This window comes from Oncorhynchus mykiss, chromosome 3 (genome assembly GCF_013265735.2).
Source record: "Oncorhynchus mykiss isolate Arlee chromosome 3, USDA_OmykA_1.1, whole genome shotgun sequence".
In the NCBI taxonomy this organism is placed as follows: domain Eukaryota; kingdom Metazoa; phylum Chordata; class Actinopteri; order Salmoniformes; family Salmonidae; genus Oncorhynchus; species Oncorhynchus mykiss.
In genome coordinates, this window is record NC_048567.1 from 47,550,105 (window position 1) to 47,572,366 (window position 22,262).

The window sequence follows — 22,262 nt, forward strand, 5'->3', positions numbered from 1 at the left end:
ATTTAGTGTGCAATAATGTAGCCTAAATCAAGGGTATAGACAATTCCAAAAGCCCACTGAGGTTGTGAAATGTTGAGCATGAGAGTCACATTCTTTTGAAAATAGTATTGCTATTATCTTCTATTGGAGTGAGGTAGGTAAAACGTGGATAAAAAAAAGTATGGGCATCGGTTCCACACGTTTACACGTCGGCATGCGCATGGGAGGTATAAAAGGAGTATGCAGGCAAGAATATGGTAAAAATGGGCCTGTTTGAAAGGAGGTCGTATAAACATTGCTCATTTTTGGGGGGGTCAAAATACCGTAAATCCTATGGGAAAGCAGTATTGGTCAATTCATTCAGCTTTTGTACTGTATTCAATCTCCATGTGATTTCATTGTGTTTGAGTCAGGGTAGAGGAGAGTAAAGGGTTTGTTTGTTTGTTTGTTTCACTGTATCCCTCCTCTTCATCCCTCCATCCCTCCCACTTTATTTGATCAGCTTCTGTCAAGATGGTGGTCTTTACAGCGACGTAGCTTGTTGGCCATCTATTGGTTCTTAATGCGGGGCATGTGTACAGTATGTATACACAGTGTCTAATTGTTGCTCCTCTTTATCTGCTCCCCTCTCTCTCTCCCATGTTGCGAACATGGCTGTCAACAGCTGTGGGTGTGTGCAGCCATCTTAAAAGCAGCCTGGGCCATTGTATCTGGACCTGTTTCAACCTGAGGCTTTGTATTGTGAAGACTTAGCAAAGAGGATAGAAATCCTTTAAGCGGTCACTCTGGTCCCCTGCACACATCTGGGAATCATCTGTGTGGTATCTACTCTTCTGTGGAGGCTGCTGAGGTGAGGACGGCTCATAATAATGGGTGGAACAGAGCAAATGGAATGGCATCAAACACGTGGAAGCCATGTGTTTGATGTATTTGCTACTTAGTCCATTCCAGCCATTACCACAAGCCTGTCCTCCCCAATTAAGGTGCCACCAACCTCCTGTGCTACTCTTTGTTTTAAGTGCTCTATGCTTTGATCCAGCATTTAGTATAAGATGTGCTGGTAAATAGGCCTTTGGCCTCTAGATCCAACTAGGCCACTGGTCTAATTTCAGAGCAAGGCTATATTTTCTATACCTCAACAAATGCTTCTCGCATCAGTAACATAACTTTATTTTGGAGATTGAAATGTGGAAATCTCTACGGACGAGGTACATTTTACTCACTCCAACTGTATTGGAAATTGGAACCGTATTTTGTTAAATTTTTGCCTGTTTGGAATGAGGTTTCTAATGGGGAGTATCCTGTTCTAATTTCAGCTACAGAGCTTGGGAATAGTACTCTCTGATCCAGACTGTTTTCATTTGAGAGATTGTGGTTGACACAGATTTTTTTTCATCTCAAACCTCATTTGCTATGCTCTTTTTCCACAATTCTCTCCACACAGCGCTCTCCGATTCTAACGTTGGATTTGTGAGTTTATAAAGCAAACTGCATATGTTATGCAAATCAACTTCGTTTTCAAAAAGAGGCCTTCGAAACTGCAAAATATGCTTACTCAGTAGTTTATTGTGCTAAAACGAGAATCGGTAGCTGTATTTGTTAAAGCCAAGGAAAACCGGTGTCAAGTCGAGCAATGTGAAATCCACATCTGAATGTGTTATACGTTTGTCTAAGCAGTGTACAGTCCCCTCTGACTCACCTACCACTCAACTTAAAAAACACCTTTTATTCTTCATCCTCCAGGCGGTATTGGTATTTGCCGTGGTTGTTTTAAGCCCATCAAAGGCAGCTCTGATGAAAAGCACATTGACAGGAAAGAGGGGAAGAGTGAGAGAGAGAGGGGGAGGACAGGGTTTGTGAAGGGGAACAGAACCCAGAGAGAGTGTCTATTTAGACACTCTGAAGGTAAAGAAGTACAAAATGCAGAATAGGAGAGAATAAATTAAGATGGTTCAGAAAATAAAGGAAAGGGGGATGGTTGAGGGTGGGCAGTCCACTGTCTCGCTCACAGATAAGTGACAGACTGGAGGGGGAGAGTTCTCACCTACAGTTAATAAACACATACCGTAGTAGTACTGTAGGAAATATCCCAGCTCTCACAAATAACAGGTTGCCATCTTGAATATGTTATTTTGGTCAAATACCGTGGGAGAGCGGGTGTGTTTACTCTGCTGTAGTTTAGCAGTGTTTAACAAAGGGAAATGTCATGACCCAGTGACTTATCCTCTACAGACGCCGTGTCAGAGAGGTCGACAGAGAGAGAGAGAGATGTTTGTAAGTGAAACCAGATTGTGCTGATTCATCAGGGCAGCTCAGAAACATGCCTAGAATTACCGTGACAGAGCTCCCTGCAACTCAGGGAGGAAGGCTCAGGGGGAGTCCTGTCACCCCCACACTACTCAACCCACCCATCTCTCTACCCTGCTGCTCATCCTACCCCCATACTCCTCATCCATCCACTATGACCTTTTTGGGAAGTGGTTGCTCTGATCACGACGCCTTTGTGGCTTGCTTAATTTCCTGACAGATTGGATAATCTATAGCATTGTGGTGAAAGGCTTGATTTTAACGGGAGTCCTTTCATGAAGACTTCACAGAAACAACCCAGAAAATACTGCGGGCCAATTAAAAGCGTGACGAATTCCCGAGCCACATGGGCCTGGTGGTGCTGCTCACTGCTGCTGCTTTGATCAGCTAAGTAGAGAGCTGACAATGAACGCAGTGCAGACATGTGTTGCACAGGACCTCCAGTGTACAGTCTGAAGTTTACAGGTCTGGTGGAGGCTGGCCCATTCGAAGTTAGGGGCTCAGCCTTCAGCCTCAGGAAAGTGTGACTGACTGCCTCTGCTCTGACTGCCAGTGGGACATGATGGAATCCTGGGCAACTCCACAGTGACCTCCTCTGGTCATGTCGGGTCACTGTGTTTTTCATCAGTGATTCCCTCCTGCCTCGAGTCTTCAAGGTCGTAACCGTCCAGCCAGGCTCTGTCTGAACCGGCCCTCCCTGTCTCCCTGATGACTTTCTGGGTGCTGGGAGTGGATGAGCAACATTCAAACACCCCACCTCCTCTCAGCCGTACACACATCTATACGCACATCAGACGTCCTGCCTACCAGATTTGCCAATAACAGCTCTGCTTCCGTCCCAATTACAGGCTTTACTAGTGACATTGAATTTCAACTAAGGCGATAGAGTGGGGAGAGTAGAGTTTACGCTCTGCTTACCCCAACAGAGAGGATAGGTGAATGGACATTGTGAGGCACGTGGACAACAATTAGGTGTATACTTAGCCATCTTGACACGTTTTTTGGAAACATAAAACAGCAGATCATATCGTATGTATTACCATTCTGGGCTGCTTATCGTTTTAATCTGCATGTACAGTGCCTTCCGAAAGAATTCACAACCCTTGGATTTTTCTACATTTTGTTGTGTGACAGTCTGAATTTAAAATGGATTAAATGTATATGTTTGTCACTGGCCCACACACAATACCCCATAATGTCAAAGTGAATTTGTTTTTGCCATGTTTACAAATTAATACAAATGTAAAGCTGAAATGTCTTTAAGTCAATAAATATTCAACCCCTATCGTATGGCAAGCCTAAATTAAATTCAGGAGTAAACATTTGCTTAACAAGTCACATAAGTTGCATGAACTCTCTGTGTGCAATAATAGTGTTTAACATGATTTTTTGAATGACTCCCTTATCTCTATACCCCCTACATACAATTTTCTGTTAAAAACAGATTCAACTACAAAAACCAGGGAGCTTATCCAATGCCTTGCAAAGAAGGTCACCTGTTGGTAGATGGGTACAAATTAAAAGACATTGAGTATACCTTTGAGCATGGTGAAGTTATTAATTACACTTTGGACGGTTTGTAAATACACCCAGTCACTACAAAGATACAGGCGTCCTTCCTAACTCAGTTGCCGGAGAGGAAAGAAACTGCTCAAGGGTTTAACCAGGAGGCCAACGGTGACTTTAAAACAGTTACAGAGTTTAATCACTACTCTTTTCAGTTCGATGCAGCTAGCAACTGGAACGAGCTGCAAAAAACACTCAAATTGGACAGTTTTATCACCATCTCTTCATTCAAAGACTCAATCATGGACACTCTTACTGACTGTTGTGGCTGCTTCACGTGATGTATTGTTGTCTCTATCTTCTTGCCCTTTGTGCTGTTGTCTGTGCCCAATAATGTTTGTACCATGTTTTGTGCTGCTACCATGTTGTTGTCATGTTGTGTTGCTACCATGCTGTGTTGTCATGTGTTGTTGTCTTAGGTCTCTCTTTATGTAGTGTTTTGGAGTCTCTTGTCGTGATGTGTGTTTTTGTCCTATTTTTATTTTAGTTTAATCCCAGCCCCTGTCCTCGCAGGAGGCCTTTTGCCTTTTGGTAGGCCATCATTGTAAATAAGAATTTGTTCTTAACTGACTTGCCTAGTTAAATAAAGGTTAAATAAAAAATAATGTCTGTGATAGGAGAAAACTGAGGATGGATCAACAACGTTGTAGTTACTCCACAATACTAACCAAAAAAATATTCTAAAACATGCATCCTGTTTGCAACAAGGCACAAAAGTAATATTGCAAAAAATGTGGCAAAGCAATTATCTTTTTCTACTGAATACAAAGTGTTATGTTTGGGGCAAATCGAATACAACACATTACTGAGACCACTCTCCTATATTCAAGCATGGTGGTGGCTGCATCATGTTATGGGTATGCTTGTAATCGTTAAGGACTAGGGAGTTTTTCAGGATAAAAAAGAAACAGAATGTAGCTAAGCGCAGGCAAAATCCTAGTGGAAAATCTGGTTCACTCTGCTTTACATCAAACACTGGGAGATGAATTCACCTTTCAGTTGTACAATAACTTGAAACACTGCTTACCAAGAAGACAGTGAATGTTCCTGAGTGGCCAAATTACAGTTTTGACTTAAATCTGCCTGTAGGTTGTCAAGCAATGATCAACAACTAATTTGACAGAGCTGGAAGAATTTTGAAAATAATAATAGGAAAATAATAATGGGTAAATGGGTGAGAAACAAATATTTAATCAATTTTGAATTTAGGCTGTAACACAACAAAATGTGGAATAAGTCAAAGGGTATGAATAATTTCTGAAAGCACTGTATATGGAATAATGCTTGGGCAGACAGGTCCCTCATAGGACCATTTCACATGGAAATCATTTAAAATGTAACATTTTGATGGAGAGCTTTGGCCCCAGTTCTCTAATAATCAAAGGATTGTTTTTCTCGATCAGTCAGGCAGAGGTGCATCTGATCTGTGAAAGAGAGCATGGCGGCGCAGGACTCTTGGCACTGTAGTCTCAGTTTGATATCATCAGATCTGAGTCTTCCACCTTTGCCCAGCCACGCGTGTAAGTAACCCTGACTGGCCACTGCCATTGATGGATCTGAGAAGACCCTGCTGCCATGATATACTATGTTTGGAAACGTCCTTGGACAAAACCTTACTACCAAATGTAAATTCCCTTAAACACTCCGACCCCTAAAGACTCCTCAAGTCACCTTGTGCTAGGGGTTGGAAGTGCATGCTAGTGGAATCAGATTCTGCACCACCTACAACAAAATACACAACAATACACAATTTAACCACCCCACTAATTGTACTGGTCTTTATTGGACTGGCTAGCTAAGCATACCTAACATGGACATTTCAATATTGTCAGCTTGCTGTTAGCTAACTAGCATCACAAAATTGGCAGCAAGATTCCAAGCCAGCTGAGACTGCTGAGACCATAGATGATTTATACACATTCATCATTGCTACTAACACACAAATAAAATGACTTAGCTATGTTGACAATTTTATTTTTAGTAACAGAGTGTTTTCCAGAAAAGGGTGGAATAGATGGCTACCAAATTGAGATACTCTTTATTTGCTAACATTAGCCATCTTTCGTTAGCCAATGTCATTCAAAGATAGAACAAACAAACATGATTACTCTGCTGAAGGTAGCTACCAGTCTAGCAGTGACTAATATGACATAGAGGAAATGTATTGACAGTGGGTATACCAAAAGATAGCTATATGATTTAGCTGATGGCTTTCAGAGTTCAATACAGGTCTGTCAACTTCCGGCGCCGACAGAGATGGCCGCCTCGCTTCGCGTTCCTAGGAAACTATTACTGGTGTTTTGTTTTTTTACGTGTTATTTCTTACATTAGTACACCAAGTCATCTTAGGTTTCATTACATACAGTCGAGAAGAACTACTGAATATAAGATCAGCGTCAACTCACCATCAGTACGACCAAGAATATGTTTTTCGCGACGCGGATCCTGTGTTCTGCCTTTCACCCAGGACAACGGAATGGATCCCATGCAGCGACCCAAAAAAATGACTCAGAAAAAGAGGGAAACGAGGCGGTCTTCTGGTCAGACTCCGGAGACGGGCACATCGTGCACCACTCCCTAGCATTCTTCTCGCCAATGTCCAGTCTCTTGACAACAAGGTTGATGAAATCCGAGCAAGGGTAGCATTCCAGAGTGACATCAGAGACTGTAACGTTCTTTGCTTCACGGAAACATGGCTGCATTCATTGTAGCTGGGGATTTTAACAAAGCTAATCTGAAAACAAGACTCCCTAAATTTTATCAGCATATCGATTGCGCAACCAGGGGTGGAAAAACCTTGGATCATTGTTACTCTAACTTCCGCGAAGCATATAAGGCCCTGCCCCGCCCTCCTTTCGGAAAAGCTGACCACGACTCCATTTTGTTGATCCCTGCCTACAGGCAGAAACTAAAACAAGAGGCTCCCACGCTGAGGTCTGTCCAACGCTGGTCCGACCAAGCTGACTCCACACTCCAAGACTGCTTCCATCACGTGGACTGGGACATGTTTCGTATTGCGTCAGATAACAATATTGACGAATACGCTGATTCGGTGTGCGAGTTCATTAGAACGTGCGTTGAAGATGTCGTTCCCATAGCAACGATTAAAACATTCCCTAACCAGAAACCGTGGATTGATGGCAGCATTCGCGTGAAACTGAAAGCGCGAACCACTGCTTTTAATCAGGGCAAGGTGACTGTTAACATGACCGAATACAAACAGTGCAGCCATTCCCTCCGCAAGGCTATCAAACAAGCTAAGCGTCAGTACAGAGACAAAGTAGAATCTCAATTCAACGGCTCAGACACAAGAGGCATGTGGCAGGGTCTACAGTCAATCACGGACTACAAGAAGAAATCCAGCCCAGTCACGGACCAGGATGTCCTGCTCCCAGGCAGACTAAATCACTTTTTTGCCCGCTTTGAGGACAATACAGTGCCACTGACACGGCCTGCAACGAAAACATGCGGACTCTCCTTCACTGCAGCCGAGGTGAGTAAGACATTTAAACGTGTTAACCCTCGCAAGGCTGCAGGCCCAGACGGCATCCCCAGCCGCGCCCTCAGAACATGCGCAGACCAGCTGGCCGGTGTGTTTACGGACATATTCAATCACTCCCTATACCAGTCTGCTGTTCCCACATGCTTCAAGAGGGCCACCATTGTTCCTGTTCCCAAGAAAGCTAAGGTAACTGAGCTAAACGACTACCTAGCACTCACTTCCGTCATCATGAAGTGCTTTGAGAGACTAGTCAAGGACCATATCACCTCCACCCTACCCGACACCCTAGACCCACTCCAATTTGTTTACCGCCCAAATAGGTCCACAGACGATGCAATCTCAACTACACTGCACACTGCCCTAACCCATCTGGACAAGAGGAATACCTATGTGAGAATGCTGTTCATCGACTACAGCTCGGCATTCAACACCATAGTACCCTCCAAGCTCGTCATCAAGCTCGAGACCCTGGGTCTCGACCCCGCCCTGTGCAACTGGGTACTGGACTTCCTGACGGGCCGCCCCCAGGTGGTGAGGGTAGGCAACAACATCTCCACCCCGCTGATCCTCAACACTGGGGCCCCACAAGGGTGCGTTCTGAGCCCTCTCCTGTACTCCCTGTTCACCCACGACTGCGTGGCCACGCACGCCTCCAACTCAATCATCAAGTTTGCGGACGACACAACAGTGGTAGGCTTGATTACCAACAACGACGAGACGGCCTACAGGGAGGAGGTGAGGGCCCTCGGAGTGTGGTGTCAGGAAAATAACCTCACACTCATTGTCAACAAAACAAAGGAGATGATTGTGGACTTCAGGAAACAGCAGAGGGAACACCCCCCTATCCACATCGATGGAACAGTAGTGGAGAGGGTAGCAAGTTTTAAGTTCCTCGGCATACACATCACAGACAAACTGAATTGGTCCACTCACACAGACAGCATCGTGAAGAAGGCGCAGCAGCACCTCTTCAACCTCAGGAGGCTGAAGAAATTTGGTTTGTCACCAAAAGCACTCACAAACTTCTACAGATGCATAATCGAGAGCATCCTGGCGGGCTGTATCACCGCCTGGTACGGCAACTGCTCCGCACACAACCGTAAGGCTCTCCAGAGGGTAGTGAGGTCTGCACAACGCATCACCGGGGGCAAACTACCTGCCCTCCAGGACACCTACACCACCCGATGTTACAGGAAGGCCATAAAGATCATCAAGGACATCAGCCACCCGAGCCACTGCCTGTTCACCCCGCTATCATCCAGAAGGCGAGGTCAGTACAGGTGCATCAAAGTTGGGACCGAGAGACTGAAAAACAGCTTCTATCTCAAGGCCATCAGACTGTTAAACAGCCACCACTAACATTGAGTGGCTGCTGCCAACACACTGACACTGACTCAACTCCAGCCACTTTAATAATGGGAATAGATGGGAAATGATGTAAATATATCACTAGCCACTTTAAACAATGCTACCTTATATAATGTTACTTACCCTTCATTATTCATCTCATATGCATACGTATATACTGTACTCTATATCATCGACTGCATCCTTATGTAATACATGTATCACTAGCCACTTTAACTATGCCACTTTGTTTACATACTCACCTCATGTATATACTGTACTCGATACCATCTACTGTATCCTGCCTATGCTGCTCTGTACCATCACTCATTCATATATCCTTATGTACATATTCTTTATCCCCTTACACTGTGTATAAGACAGTAGTTTTGGAATTGTTAGTTAGATTACTTGTTGGTTATTACTGCATTGTCGGAACTAGAAGCGCAAGCATTTAGCATACCCATCTAGGCTAGCTAATGTTAGGTTACCTCTAATTGTTAATCTTTCGTTTTGTTGTGAAGGGAAGAAAAATCGCTGTTATCATATCACTTCTCAGCTGTCGTTGAAATAGATTCCCCATCAGTTAAGCCTTTAATTCCCTATGATAATCTTTGGTCACCGCACCATCCTAGAGATGATTTTGTGTTGGTCGTTGGAGGTAAACAACGACATTATTCAAGTTTGTATCAGCATTCACTCTAAATGCCGGACTTTGTGGTTCACTATGAGCATCAAGGATTGCTCTGTACTTTGCTCCGTTCATCTTTCCCTCGATCCTGACTAGTCTCCCAGTCCCTGCCGCTGAATAACATCCCCACAGCATGATGCTGGCACCACCATGCTTCAACGTAGGGATGGTGTCAGGTTTCCTCCAGACGTGACACTTGGCATTCTTGTTTCTCATGTTCTGAGAGTCCTTCAGGTGCCTTTTGACAAACTCCAAGCGAGCTGTCATGTGACTTTTACTGAGGAGTGTCTTACTTTTGGTTACCCTCCAATAAAGTCCCGATTGGTGGAGTGGTGCAGAGATGGTTGTCCTTCTGGAAGGTACTCCCATTTTCACAGATGAACTCTGGAGCTCTGTCAGAGTGACCATCGGGTTCTTGGTCACCTCCCTGACCAAGGCCCTTCTCCCCCGATTGCTCAGTCTGTGCCTCGGCACAATCCTGTCTCGGAGCTCTACGGACAATTTATTTGACCTCATGGCTTGGTTTTTGCTCTGACATGTACTGTCAACTGTGGGACCTTATATGTGACCGACCATCTCAAATCGGTCTTATGTAGCAAAATTTGAAATTGTGTTTTTTACATTGGATATATGTAGAGACTACAAAATGTTATATATCATACACTACAGTTGAGGAACAATGGGAAAGTCATTTTGCTTTGGAAGTTGATAAACCTATAAAGTCACTTTTGAGAAAATGGCCTTTGAATGTTTTGGTACTACTATTGGAGAGCCCTTCTTTGTCTACATCCATCCAGCATCGTTCACACCCTCTTAAGCTTTAGCCCCATATATTTAAGGGTTGATTAGAGCGTTCTGTACTAACAGCAGCAGTCAAGCACCCAAGCTAACTTGCTAGCTACTTCCAGACATCTAAGTGATAGAGAGAACAGCTCACTGAACATTACTCACCCTAGCAGAGATGGTTAGGCTGTTATGTTATCCAGAGCATTGGTGACTGCAACTGTGCTGTCAGATTGTCCGTTCGTAAATTCATAGTGTTTTCACGCTCAGAGCGCACACTGGACGCTCTGGCCGATGAGTAAAGTTGATCCGAACATTCTGACCCCACAACGGCAGTCAAGCGCCCAAGCTAACTGGCCAGCATTGGCTAGCTTGCTAGCTACTTCCAGACACATAATGAGAGAACACACCACTCTGACCATTTTCCTCTCCCTAGCAGAATTGGTTAGGCTGTTTTCATGTTATCTAGAGCATTGATGACTGTAACTGTGCTGCTGGCAACAATTTATTATGTTTTAAACACTAATTTCAAAACTCGGTCCTCCAAAAAGTGGAGGGCATACACACTAAACCTGGCGAGCCAGCCAGCTAACGTTAGCTAGCTAACAGTACACTTTAACTTGACAGTAGGTTTATGCAGTTTTACTACGCAATACATTAAAAAAAAGCTGCATTATACAGGATTACCTAGACATACTGACCATACTGACCAGCTCAAATAGACAGAAGTGTGCTGTATGGCAGACCAATCTAGGCCCACTCATTATCTTAGCCTATCATGGCTGTTCAATAGAAACAGAATACAGAGTTCAATTTCAAGTCTCATAGGAAAGGGTCTGAATACTTTTGTAAATAAGGTATTTCAGTTTTTTATTTTTAATACATTTACAAACATAAAAAAAAAACAGTTTTCACTTTGTCATTATGGGGTATTGTGTGTAGATTGCTGAGGATTAATTTTTTTTTAATCAATTTTAGAATAAGGCTGTAACGTAACAAAATGTGGAAAAAGTCAAGGGGTCTGAATACTTTCCGAATGCACTGTAGTAATGACTATATGCTGTGTCAGAGCCAGGGTGAAATTCCCCTTTAAGCTACATGTCAGAGCCAGGCTAGCCTCCCCACAAATACCACATCAAATTCTGTAGAGAGAAAGAGAGATGGACAGACAGAGAGCGAACAAGCACAGGGACACGGTTGGTTGCTATTCCCCTGGCACAACACAATGTATTTTTTCCTTTCAAAAGGTACATGCACACAATATTGATTTAATGCATCATTTTGTATGGACCACTAACCTATCTTATTATGTCAAGGAAAGCAATTGGAATGGGTTATCTAAATAGGAAATAAATAGTTTGGGTGGGTTATAGAATAGCACTGCTTGAGGGACTATTGATTTGAAGAGACCAAAGGGATTTTATGACTAGTAAATATTGGCGTTACATGAAGGAGGCGGGGAGTCACTCAACAGGATATTGGTACAGTAGGCAACACAGAGAAGATTGGATTTGTGTCAACAAATAATTCATAGAGCACTGTTGACAGGTGGTGATTGATTAAGTACTAAAGTAATGGTTTAGCATGGCTATGTGTTTTCCAGTACATTTCATAGTTAAACCAAATACGTTAATAAGATGTAATATATACAGTTCATTTTGTGCTTAAGTTAGGTTAATGCTCAAACTGATATACCCGTCTGTATCTGTCACAAGGCTTTCATAATGTGACTGATATTGATAATTACCTTTTCATCAGAGGGCGACATTCATTTCCATGCTCAAGCCTCTGCAAAAAGTTTTTTCTCAATATTCATTTTCCTCTGCTATGCCAAATAGATTTTAGGCTCTCGTCAAAGACGGAACATTTGAAATTATAAATTGTTCTTTCTGGTAAGATTTGTTATTACTTTAACTGTCCATTGGGTCTTACAATACATTTTTTTGTCTCTGTCGAGGGGATGAATTTGCACGTCTCCTGAAGTCACCTCTACAGTATTAGCCCAGCAGTTACATGGCTGCCTCAGGGGATATTGATGTGTTTCTGTGGGCTGTGGTAGAAAGGCTGTGGATACGTCCCAAATGGCACCCTGTTCTCTTTATATTGCACTACTTTTGACCAGGACTCATATGGATGAAATGTTTATACATTTACTGAAAAACAATACTATGGTGCCTGGTGAAGGGTTTCATTTATCTCATTATCTAGAACAGAGAGGGTTAGAATAGACATGACTATTAAACTTAGAAAGCATTTTACACATTTGCAATACCCCCATACGGGTTAGTATACTAAATTCATTGCATTGTCCTGAATGATAATGGTTATGACTAAAATCGTATGTAAACTCAGCAAAAAAAGAAACGTCCCAATTTCAGGACCGTGTCTTTAAAAGATAATTTGTAAAAATCCAAATAACTTCACAGATCTTCATTGTAAAGTGTTTAAACACTGTTTCCCATGTTTGTTCAATGAACCATAAACAATTAATGAACATGCACCCGTGGAATGGTTGTTAAGATACTAACAGCTTACAGACGGTAGGCAATTAAGATCACCGTTATGAAAACTTAGGACACTAAAGAGGCCTTTCTACTGACTGAAAAACACCAAAAGAAAGATGCCCAGGGTCCCTGCTCATCTGCGTGAACGCATGCTGCAAGGAGGCAAGAGGACTGCGGATGTGGTCAGAGCAATAAATTGCAATGTCCGTACTGTGAGATGCCTAAGACAGCGCAACAGGGAGACAGGATGGACAGCTGATCATCCTCGCAGTGGCAGACCATGTGTAACAACACCTGCACAGGATCGGTACATCCGAACATCACACCTGTGGGACAGGTACAGGATGGCAACAACAACTGCCCGAGTTACACCAGGAACGCACAATCCCTCCATCAGTGCTCAGACTGTCCACAATAGGCTGAGAGAGGCTGGACTGAGGGCTTGTAGGCCTGTTGTAAGGCAGACACCACCAGCAACAACGTCACCTATGAGCACAAACCCACCGTTGCTGGACCAAACAGGACTGGCAAAAAGTGCTCTTCACTGACGAGTCGCGGTTTTGTCTCACCAGGGGCGATGGTCGGATTCGCGTTTATTGTTGAGGGAATGACCGTTACACAGAGGCCTGTACTCTGGAGCGGGATCGATTTGGAGGTGGAGGGTCCATCATGGTCTGGGGTGGTGTGTCGCAGCATCATCGGACTGATCTTGTCATTGCAGGCAATCTCAACGTTGTGTGTTACAGGGAAGACATCCTCCTCCCTCATGTGGTACCCTTCCTGCAGGCTCATCCTGACATGACCCTCCAGCATGACAATGCCACCAGCCATACTGCTCATTTTGTGCGTTATTTCCTGCAAGACAGGAATGTCAGTGTTCTGCCATGGCCATCGAAGAGCACGGATCTCAATCCCATTGAGCATGTCTGGGACCTGTAGGATCGGAGGGTGAGGGCTAGGGCCATTCCCCCCAGAAATGTCCGGGAACTTGCAGGTGCCTTGGTGGAAGAGTGGGGTAACATCTCACAGCAAGAACATTATGTTCATACAAATATTTACACGTTAAGTTTGCTGAAAATAAACGCAGTTGACAGTGAGAGGACTTTTCTATTTTTGCTGAGTTTATGTCTGCTCGTGCATCATGAATCATGTCAAACATTATGTTGAAGGAATCATCTTCTATGATACCTGATAGGTTTATTAGAATAGAAGGGCAAAGATAAGGCTATGGGATCTGTGTCTCGCTCTCCCCATTTGTTTTGTATGAGAGAGGAACTGACCAATGATCAATGTAACACACTTGTAACTGAGTCTGTTGTTGCAACGGTCTTTTATCTCAGTCTGAATACATTGTTTCACTGCTGAGTTGTAGAATGACGGCCCTAAAACAGAAAGAAGGGTATTGTCAGATATTGTCAGAGGTCTCCTTTTGTTGTTGCCACACAGAGCCATGTTGTGTCTCATGAAGAGTTGAAATGTCATAGTCCGGAGTCAAGAATGTGGAAAACTCATTAAACACATTTTGAAAGCTTAGATAAATCCCCCCATCCCTCATGGGGGATTGACATCAGCTGGACAATATTTCATATTTTAATGCTTTTCCTAGCTACGTTTATGCAGCGTTATAGCTTGTTTGTATGCTATTTGGGGGCTTGCACTTGTGTGAAGCTCTTGCAAGTACGTGTGTGTGTGTGGCGCGCACACACGAATGTGTCACAGCTCAGTGGTCATGGCCCTCTGAGCTTCACCACAGAGAGGGCCAGTATGCAGAGTGCTTGTTACATCATGCTTGGCTGCCTCTCTCCCGTTGAGACCAGACCACTCTGCTTCGCTCCTCTGCATGCCCCTACATAGCGACCCCCCCCCCCCCCCCCCCCCCTGCCCTGTCCTCTCTTTCCTTTGGGTAAAGTTTGAAACCTTTACATTTCCTTGGGGTAAGCACATATCTATAAGGTGATCACCGTTACTTTCACCAATCCAACCCATTCAGGTCTATGGTTATTTCATGGAAGGTAGAAAGGAAGGATGCATTTCTGAAGTATTCGAACAGGGCACTGGTCTCCCAGCTGTATGTCTAATATCTCTTCTCCACATTGGATTCCAGACAACTAGGAAGTCACACCCTACTAAACAGTAGGCTGTTATTTGATAGTGTGTTGTTTATCCAGAAACAACACAGGTGGAATCATGTATTGCATTGTGTTGTGTATATGGCAGGAATGCTGCTTGTCCAGCCACACATTTTTGTCCCTTTCAAACCCACTGAACCATCAGAGCTCTGCTGAATTAAGAGAAACTGCCTCGCTCCTGTATGCATCTCAAATGGCACCCTATGCCCTACATAGTACACTACTTTTGGTGAAAGGTAGTGCACTATACAAGAAAAAGGATACCCTTTGGGACATATCCCTGGTTTGTTTTCCATGGTACTGTTATTATGACATTTTCCTTCCCTCGCTCCCTCCCTCTCTCCTTGTGTTCAGTTCTATTTCGTTCTGCTTTCTTCCCCTCCTGTGATGAGCTTACAATTGCCCTTGGAGGACATCACACTGAGATAATACTTATTTGTCCTCTCTGCGAGGGGTCTGCGGAGAGCGCATGCATTTTTATTTGTTAGGATTGGCTGAGAGAGTCAATATAAATATGTGTCTAAATGTGGCACCCTATTCCCTATAGTGCAGTACTTTTGAATAGGGATGTGACCATCATTTTTTTTCTTCATGTTTAAAATGCATTTTTTTTCTCTTGGTTTTCCGTTAAAAAGATAAGAAAATGTAATAAAATGCCACGTGAAATCCTATTGCGTGTTATGACCACCAGAATCAGTTTTTGGCTGCATGTGAAATATTGTCCCGAAGACAACCGTTCATTCACGTTGACTCTAGTGTTCCTTCCATTTGTTATGTGCATTAGAGACTCACAACAAAAATACATCTAAGTTATTTTCCCTATATTCTCTTTTCCCTCCATTACATGTCTCTCACGCAATTTCGATCCAACCACTCCCTCTACACACCCGCGTGCTGCGTAAAACATATCTAACTGATGGAATACACATACCAAACTGTAGAAAAGCTACATTCCTAGCCAAATCAATACCGCTTTAGCACAAACTCTAAATGGACTGGTTGATTAAAGTAGGGAAATGTGTGCTCCAGGCACTAATTTTGGAAAAGTAGATGCGTCCCATCTATTTTAGCCTTTTTTTGTGAAGTGTGCAGCTATAGTGTGCCATTTAGAATAGGTTACAACCTCCCCTAAACCTGGGCAGGTTCCAGACTGAAATATGCAACAAAATTATTGTTTTGATGAAGGAAAATAGCATATTCATTAGTCTAGGAGCCTACTTTGTTTCATGTTTAACAAAATCCTGCCCACCAAGTTTAAGCTTACAAATCAAACACAGGGCAAAGGAAAACACACTCCAAATGCTGGTATCTATCGGTTAAAAGGAAATAATTGTTGCTTTCTAATGCTGTTAACTATATGTCTCAACTCCCATTATAAAGGGAATAACACCCTATTGAAACAGGAGTAAATGGTGAACAGTGATATTGAGAAAGACGCGCCTGTTTCAGTAGCGCGAATGTCGCTTGCTGCCCTTCATTTAGCAAATTAGCTCTCAACTCAAGTAGGCCATTGGCAATGGCTGCATGTCAACTGCAGTAATTTCTTTAATCAGCGCTTTCTTTTCCAACTGTTAACGGCGATGTCGTCCGGAGTGTTGTTGTGTTAGGTAGGCCTATTTGTTGCATTTTTTTCCTTCCATTTATCAAGCTTATTGGGACCTGTTAGTGTTTTTTATTTGTGATAGCTGCACTGTGATTTACATTTTGTGCTGAAAAAACACTTTTGGTTAGGGATTTTTTCTTCAAATCAAATCAAACTTTATTTGTCACATGCGCCGAATACAACAAGTGTAGACCTTATCGTGAAATGCTTACTTACAAGCCCTTAACCAACAATGCAGTTCAAGAAGAGTTAAGAAAATATTTACCAAATTAACTAAAGTAAAAAATAAAATATAATAAATTATAAAATGTAACACAATAACATGACAATAACGAGGCTCTATACAGGGGGTACCAGTACCGAGTCAGTGTGCGGGGGTACAGGTTAGTTGAGGTAATTTGTGAATTTGTACTTGTAGGTAGGGGTGAAGTGACTATGCATAGATAATAAACAGCGAGTAGCAGCAGTGTAGAAAACAAATAGGGGGGGGGGGGGGGGGGGGGGGGGGGGGGGGGTCAATGCAATAGTCAAGTGGCCATTTGATTAATTGTTCAGCTGTTTTATGGCTTGGTGTTAGAAGCTGTTAAGGAGCCTTTTGGGCCTGGACTTGGCGCTCAGGTACCGCTTGTAGTGCGGGCAGGAGGGTTTTCCTTAACGTTAATTATTCAGTTTCGTTTACGCATTTTAACGTTTAAACATTCACACCCCTACATTTGACCAAAGCACATTAAAACGTGTGCACTATATAGGGAAAATGTGTGCCGTTTTGGATGTGCATAAAGTCTTAGGAGAGGTAGAGAGATCTGGCATAGTGTCTGTTTTGCTCCTCCTTGATCTGTCCTTCATAACGTCTCAGCGCCCTCACTCACTCACTCACTCACTCACTCTCCAGCCTTTTTCATGCTTATTAAACAATGCTATTTCTCATTGGGCAGGTCTTAAGTGTAGAATAGCAGCACGCTCTAATGGCTCTTTCAGGGGGCAGGCACCCGTTGATAAAGGCTTTGGGGTAAACATGAAAGAGTCATATCTAAGAGATGAGATTTGGGAAGAGGAAAACCCTCCTGCTCTCTCTCTATGCTCTGACCTGAGAGTACTAGTACTAAACCTAACTATCTACATGATCTAGCATCTTAACTTGAATTTACCCTAGTGCAAACATGTAGTCACTTTTCTGTTACTGCTTGAGTACATTAGGGTCGTTCTACGAAAAGAGTGCTTATAGTGTCCCTTTGATATTTTAAGTAGCAATTGTGCACCAATATTTCATTTTAAAAGCCTGTTATATTAAATTAAGTGCCCTTCAATATAAACCACATGGATAATTTTTTGTATTTTTTATATGACTAAAGACTTGCTAATGTGCGATAATTCAGCATTTTGCCATGTCCCTCCGTTTGCCCTATGTGAATTCTAGGAAGAGTTTAACCCACTTAACCCCATCATTTCCCCAAGTTTTCACCATCATTGTAAAGCCCTAGTTATTTTGTTGCCACTCCCAATTGCACACAACAAGCTTCCATTCCCCCTGTCGCAAGGGGAGTCATGGTTGATTTAAGATGGAATTGTCAACCCTGTTACTTTAATAGGATCTTACTATAGTATTTTGTTTATTTCACTTCATAATATGGGAAACGTGTTTTTTATAAAGAACATGTGCTCTTTATGTCAGAATGTTACAATTAGGTGAAATCAACGTTTTTGTGGACCAATTTACACTTCTCAAAAGTGACCGAATCTGTGGAACAATCCAATAACTCCTTTGACAATATTGTAAACTTTCAAGAATGTGTTTTAAAAAAAAATTCAAATCACCAAGGCACACTGCCTGCTTGAATGAAGTGAATGCATTTAGTTGGTTTGTGATTATTCTGAGATGTTGACCTCGACTCATTAAGTCTACTATTTAAAACAGCCGTGCCTCTGTCTTGTCTCTTCCCTCTAGCTAATTGGCTCTGTGTGACTCCTGGCTAATAGGTTGAGCCTGACCGTCCACAGATGAATGGACTCTTTTGCAGACTGTTACTTCCTCATTCAAGAAGCTGACTTGGCCAGGTCCGTCCTGCTGGAGGCCAGCCACAGACTGATTAGATGCATTCAGATTTCAGCTCACATGTGGTTCAGTTGAAAGAGATCCAGACTAGATGATGCTTTTCAGAAACATCTGTCTTCCTGGCATTGTATAACATTAGTTCCAGGCAGCTTCCATGCTCACTCACTGGATTGGTCATGTGCCTGTTTGGGTGCTCATTGCTCATTTTTATGTGCAATTTTTCACTCTAAAGATTAGGATTTTCCACTATGATACTTCTATAGTTTTATCAATTCTATTGACATAGACGGCGGAATGATTTTTTGACAGGGGGTGCAGGATTCTTTTTGCCTGATTTAGATATGTTTGTGCTTATAATTTCCAATATTTTAGTAGTCAATACACACCTTCTCTTCTGTCATTAGGCCTATATGTTGCCCCTAGAAGATTAACCCTTGCTCACCAGAATAATGTCATAAATCGATAGAATGAATAGTTCAATCTAGTTGACATCGGTAAAGTTCTCTATCATCTCGGTTTCTTTCACGGAGCAAAGACGTTTAGGGACCAGAAAAAACCTGGAAAGATTTTCTGTGCAAAGGATTTTATGTGCAAAATTTCCAAATTACATCAGTTTGACCGGTTGTAAGGAGGTACGCTACTATCAGTGTTTATGAGGCTATTAAAGAGCTCTGTTCAGACAGTATCTAACTGCACATTCAAATTCTCTAAAGATGCATAAAGAAAGAAATCATATTTCTCTACTCCTGTTCCCGAGTAAAAATGTAGCCTACATTTGGTGTATCACTTTACTGCAAGAAATGCTTAATTCTGCAGGAGTTAACATTAAGGCTATATAAGAGGTTATAGACCTACAGTCAGTGTCCAGATTTCTGTTTCCATTTAACCCATCTGAACAGTATGCTACAGTTCCCTTGATGTGCCAAAGGCCTGCCAAAGTCCCCATCTTGTGACTGTCGAACATTAGCCTACTTTTCTGACCCTCCCTTCTCTTTATTTTCAACTCTCCATTTCTCTTATTGAATAAACACTGATTGTCATTTTTGCCTCCGTGGATCGACATTAACTTTTTCGGCCTGTTTCCAAAACCATTTGGCGATTGGTGTGTAGACTATTTGGCACGTAAAGCTTAATTAGGCTTACACACTAATGTCAGATAACCTAAAATAATCAAAGAAAAACCTCAATGTAACCTACAGATATAAATTTAACAACAATGATATACTTATGAATTTTTTAAAGGTATTGTTTTCTCTTTCTCCAACCAGCCCACAACCCCCCCGCCCTTCATCCACACAATACTTAATGACTCTAAACCTGCCCATCCCGCGGACACACTACATTACCAAAAGTATGTGGACACCTGCTCGTCGAACATCTCATTCCAAAATCCTGGGCATTAATATTGACTTTGTCCTCCCTTTGCTGATATAACAGCCTCCACTCTCCTGGGAAGGCGTTCTACTAGATGTTGGTACATTGCTGCGGGGACTTGCTTCCATTCAGCCACAGTAGCATTAGTAAGGTCGGGGCACTGATGTTGTGCGATTAGGCCTGGCTTGCAGTCGACGTTCCAATTCATCCCAAAGGTGTTTGATGGGGTTGATGTCAGGGCTCTGCAGAACAGTCAAGTTCTTACACACCAATCTCGACAAACAATTTCTGTATTGACCTCGCTTTGTGCATGGGGGCATTGTCGTGCTGAAACAGGAAAAGGCCTTCCCCGAACTGTTGCCTCAAAGTTGGAAGTACAGAATTGTCTAGAATATCATTATATGCTGTAGCGTTAAGATTACCTTCACTGGAACTAAGGGGCCTAGCACAAACCATGAAAAACAGACCCAGACTATTATTTATCCTCCACCAAACTTTACAGTTGGCACTATGCATTGGGGCAGGTAGCTTTCTCCTGGCATCCTCCAAAACCAGATTTGTCTGTTGGACTACCAGATAGTGAAGCGTGATTCATCACTCCAGAAAATGCCTTTCCACTGCTCCAGAGTTCAATGGCGCGAGCTTTACACCACTCCAGCCGAAGCTTGGCATTGCACATGGTGATCTTAGGCTTGTGTGCGGCTGCTCGGCCATGGAAACCCACTTCATGAAGCTCCAGACGAAACGTTCTTGTGCTAATGTTGCTTCCAGAGGCAGTTTGGAACTCAGTAGTGAGTGTTGCAACCGAGGACAGACAAATTTGATTTATTTATTTGTTTACATTTTTTGGTACTTTTTACCCCTTTTTCTCCCGATATCCAATTGCTAGTTACAGTCTTGTCCCATCACTGCAACTCCCGTACGGACTTGGGAGAGGCAAAGGTTGAGAGCCGCGTGTCCTCTGAAACACTGAAACACTGAAACACGTCTCCGCCAAGCCACACTGCTTCTTGACACAGTGCTCTCTTAACCCGGAACACAGCCACACCAATGTGTCGGAGGAAACACCGTACAGCTGGCGACCGAAGTCAGCGTGCACAAGGAGTCGCTAATGCGTGATGGAACAAGGACATCCCTGCCGGCCAAACCCTCCCCTAACCCGGACAATACTGGGCCAATTGTGTGCCGCATTATGGGTCTCCCAGTCGCGGCCGTCTGTGACACAGCCTGGGATCAAACCCGGGTCTGTAGGGACGCCTCTAGCACTGCGATGCAGTGCCGTAGACCGCGGCTCCACTCGGGAGGCCAGGACACAACTTTTACACGCTTCAGCACTCGGCGGTCCCTTTCTGTGAGCTTGTGTGGCCTACCACTTTGCGGATGAGCCATTGTTGCTCCGAGGCATTTCAACTTCGCAATAACATATCTTACTTTTGACCAGAGCAGAAATCTGATGAATTGACTTGTTGGAAAGGTGGCATCCTACGACACGTTGAAAGTCACTGAGCTCTTCAGTAAGGCCGTTCTACTGCCAATGTTTGTCTTTGGAGATTGCATGGCTGTGTGCTCGATTTGATACACCAGACAGCAACAGGTGTCTACATACTTTTGTATATATAGTGTATAACCGCAGGGACTACGGGTTGTAAGTAGCCCTGGCTACGCTCTATGCATTTCAAGTCCTAAATCCATAGGTGGCAGTATGAATCAAGCTAAATCTGCGTGGTGGTGACTGGTGGTTGGTTCCTGTTCCATTAACATGGCTGGCTGCTGGCTGAAACCGTATCTGAGGACAAGATCACACCTGGGGGATGTGGGATGGTTTCACAGCAGCATAGCACAGCGCTGGCCAGCCCAATGTTCAACCTGAGTCAGAGGGAGGGAGAGCTAGCATGCACACACATGCACAACACAACACACACACACAGAGGGGGTGGGGTTGGGGGGTGGATGATGCGGTAATAACAAAAGACAATCTCTCTCTCCCCATCTAATCTTTTTGTTATGGCTGGGGTTACACATGCAGTCATCTGATTAGAGAACACTAGAGGAGAACTAGATTGGGTTACAGTAGGTCAATGTGAGAGAAAACGGAGAGGGAAGGATGGCATACTGTTCTTATGGATTTGAAATGTCCATTTACTTCCTGTTATTTGATGTTTTTCCACCACTGCTTTTTGGTCAGATTGATTGCTCCCACAGATGTTTTTATTTATTTACCAACCAGGATTGCTGTCTTCATGTTTTAGTGATACTTAGGTATTGTTACGGCATTAAATTATGCATTACATTTTGGGTGTGTAGGCCTGTACTATATTAGCTGTGATGAATGTATGGATGCTCTTAGGCATACATTGTGTACTTACAATGTGTAAACATCTCTCATGGCCCATCATGCTGTCTTTTCATGGCTGTGAGAGGCAG

At 43.2% G+C, this 22,262-nt stretch overlaps 1 protein-coding gene across 6 annotated transcripts in view; it reads left to right on the forward strand.

Annotated features, from left to right (window-relative positions):
• LOC110520058 (protein TANC1) overlaps positions 1 to 22,262 on the forward strand; it is a 277,467-nt gene that overhangs the window by 102,728 nt on the left and 152,477 nt on the right. The window lies entirely within an intron of this gene.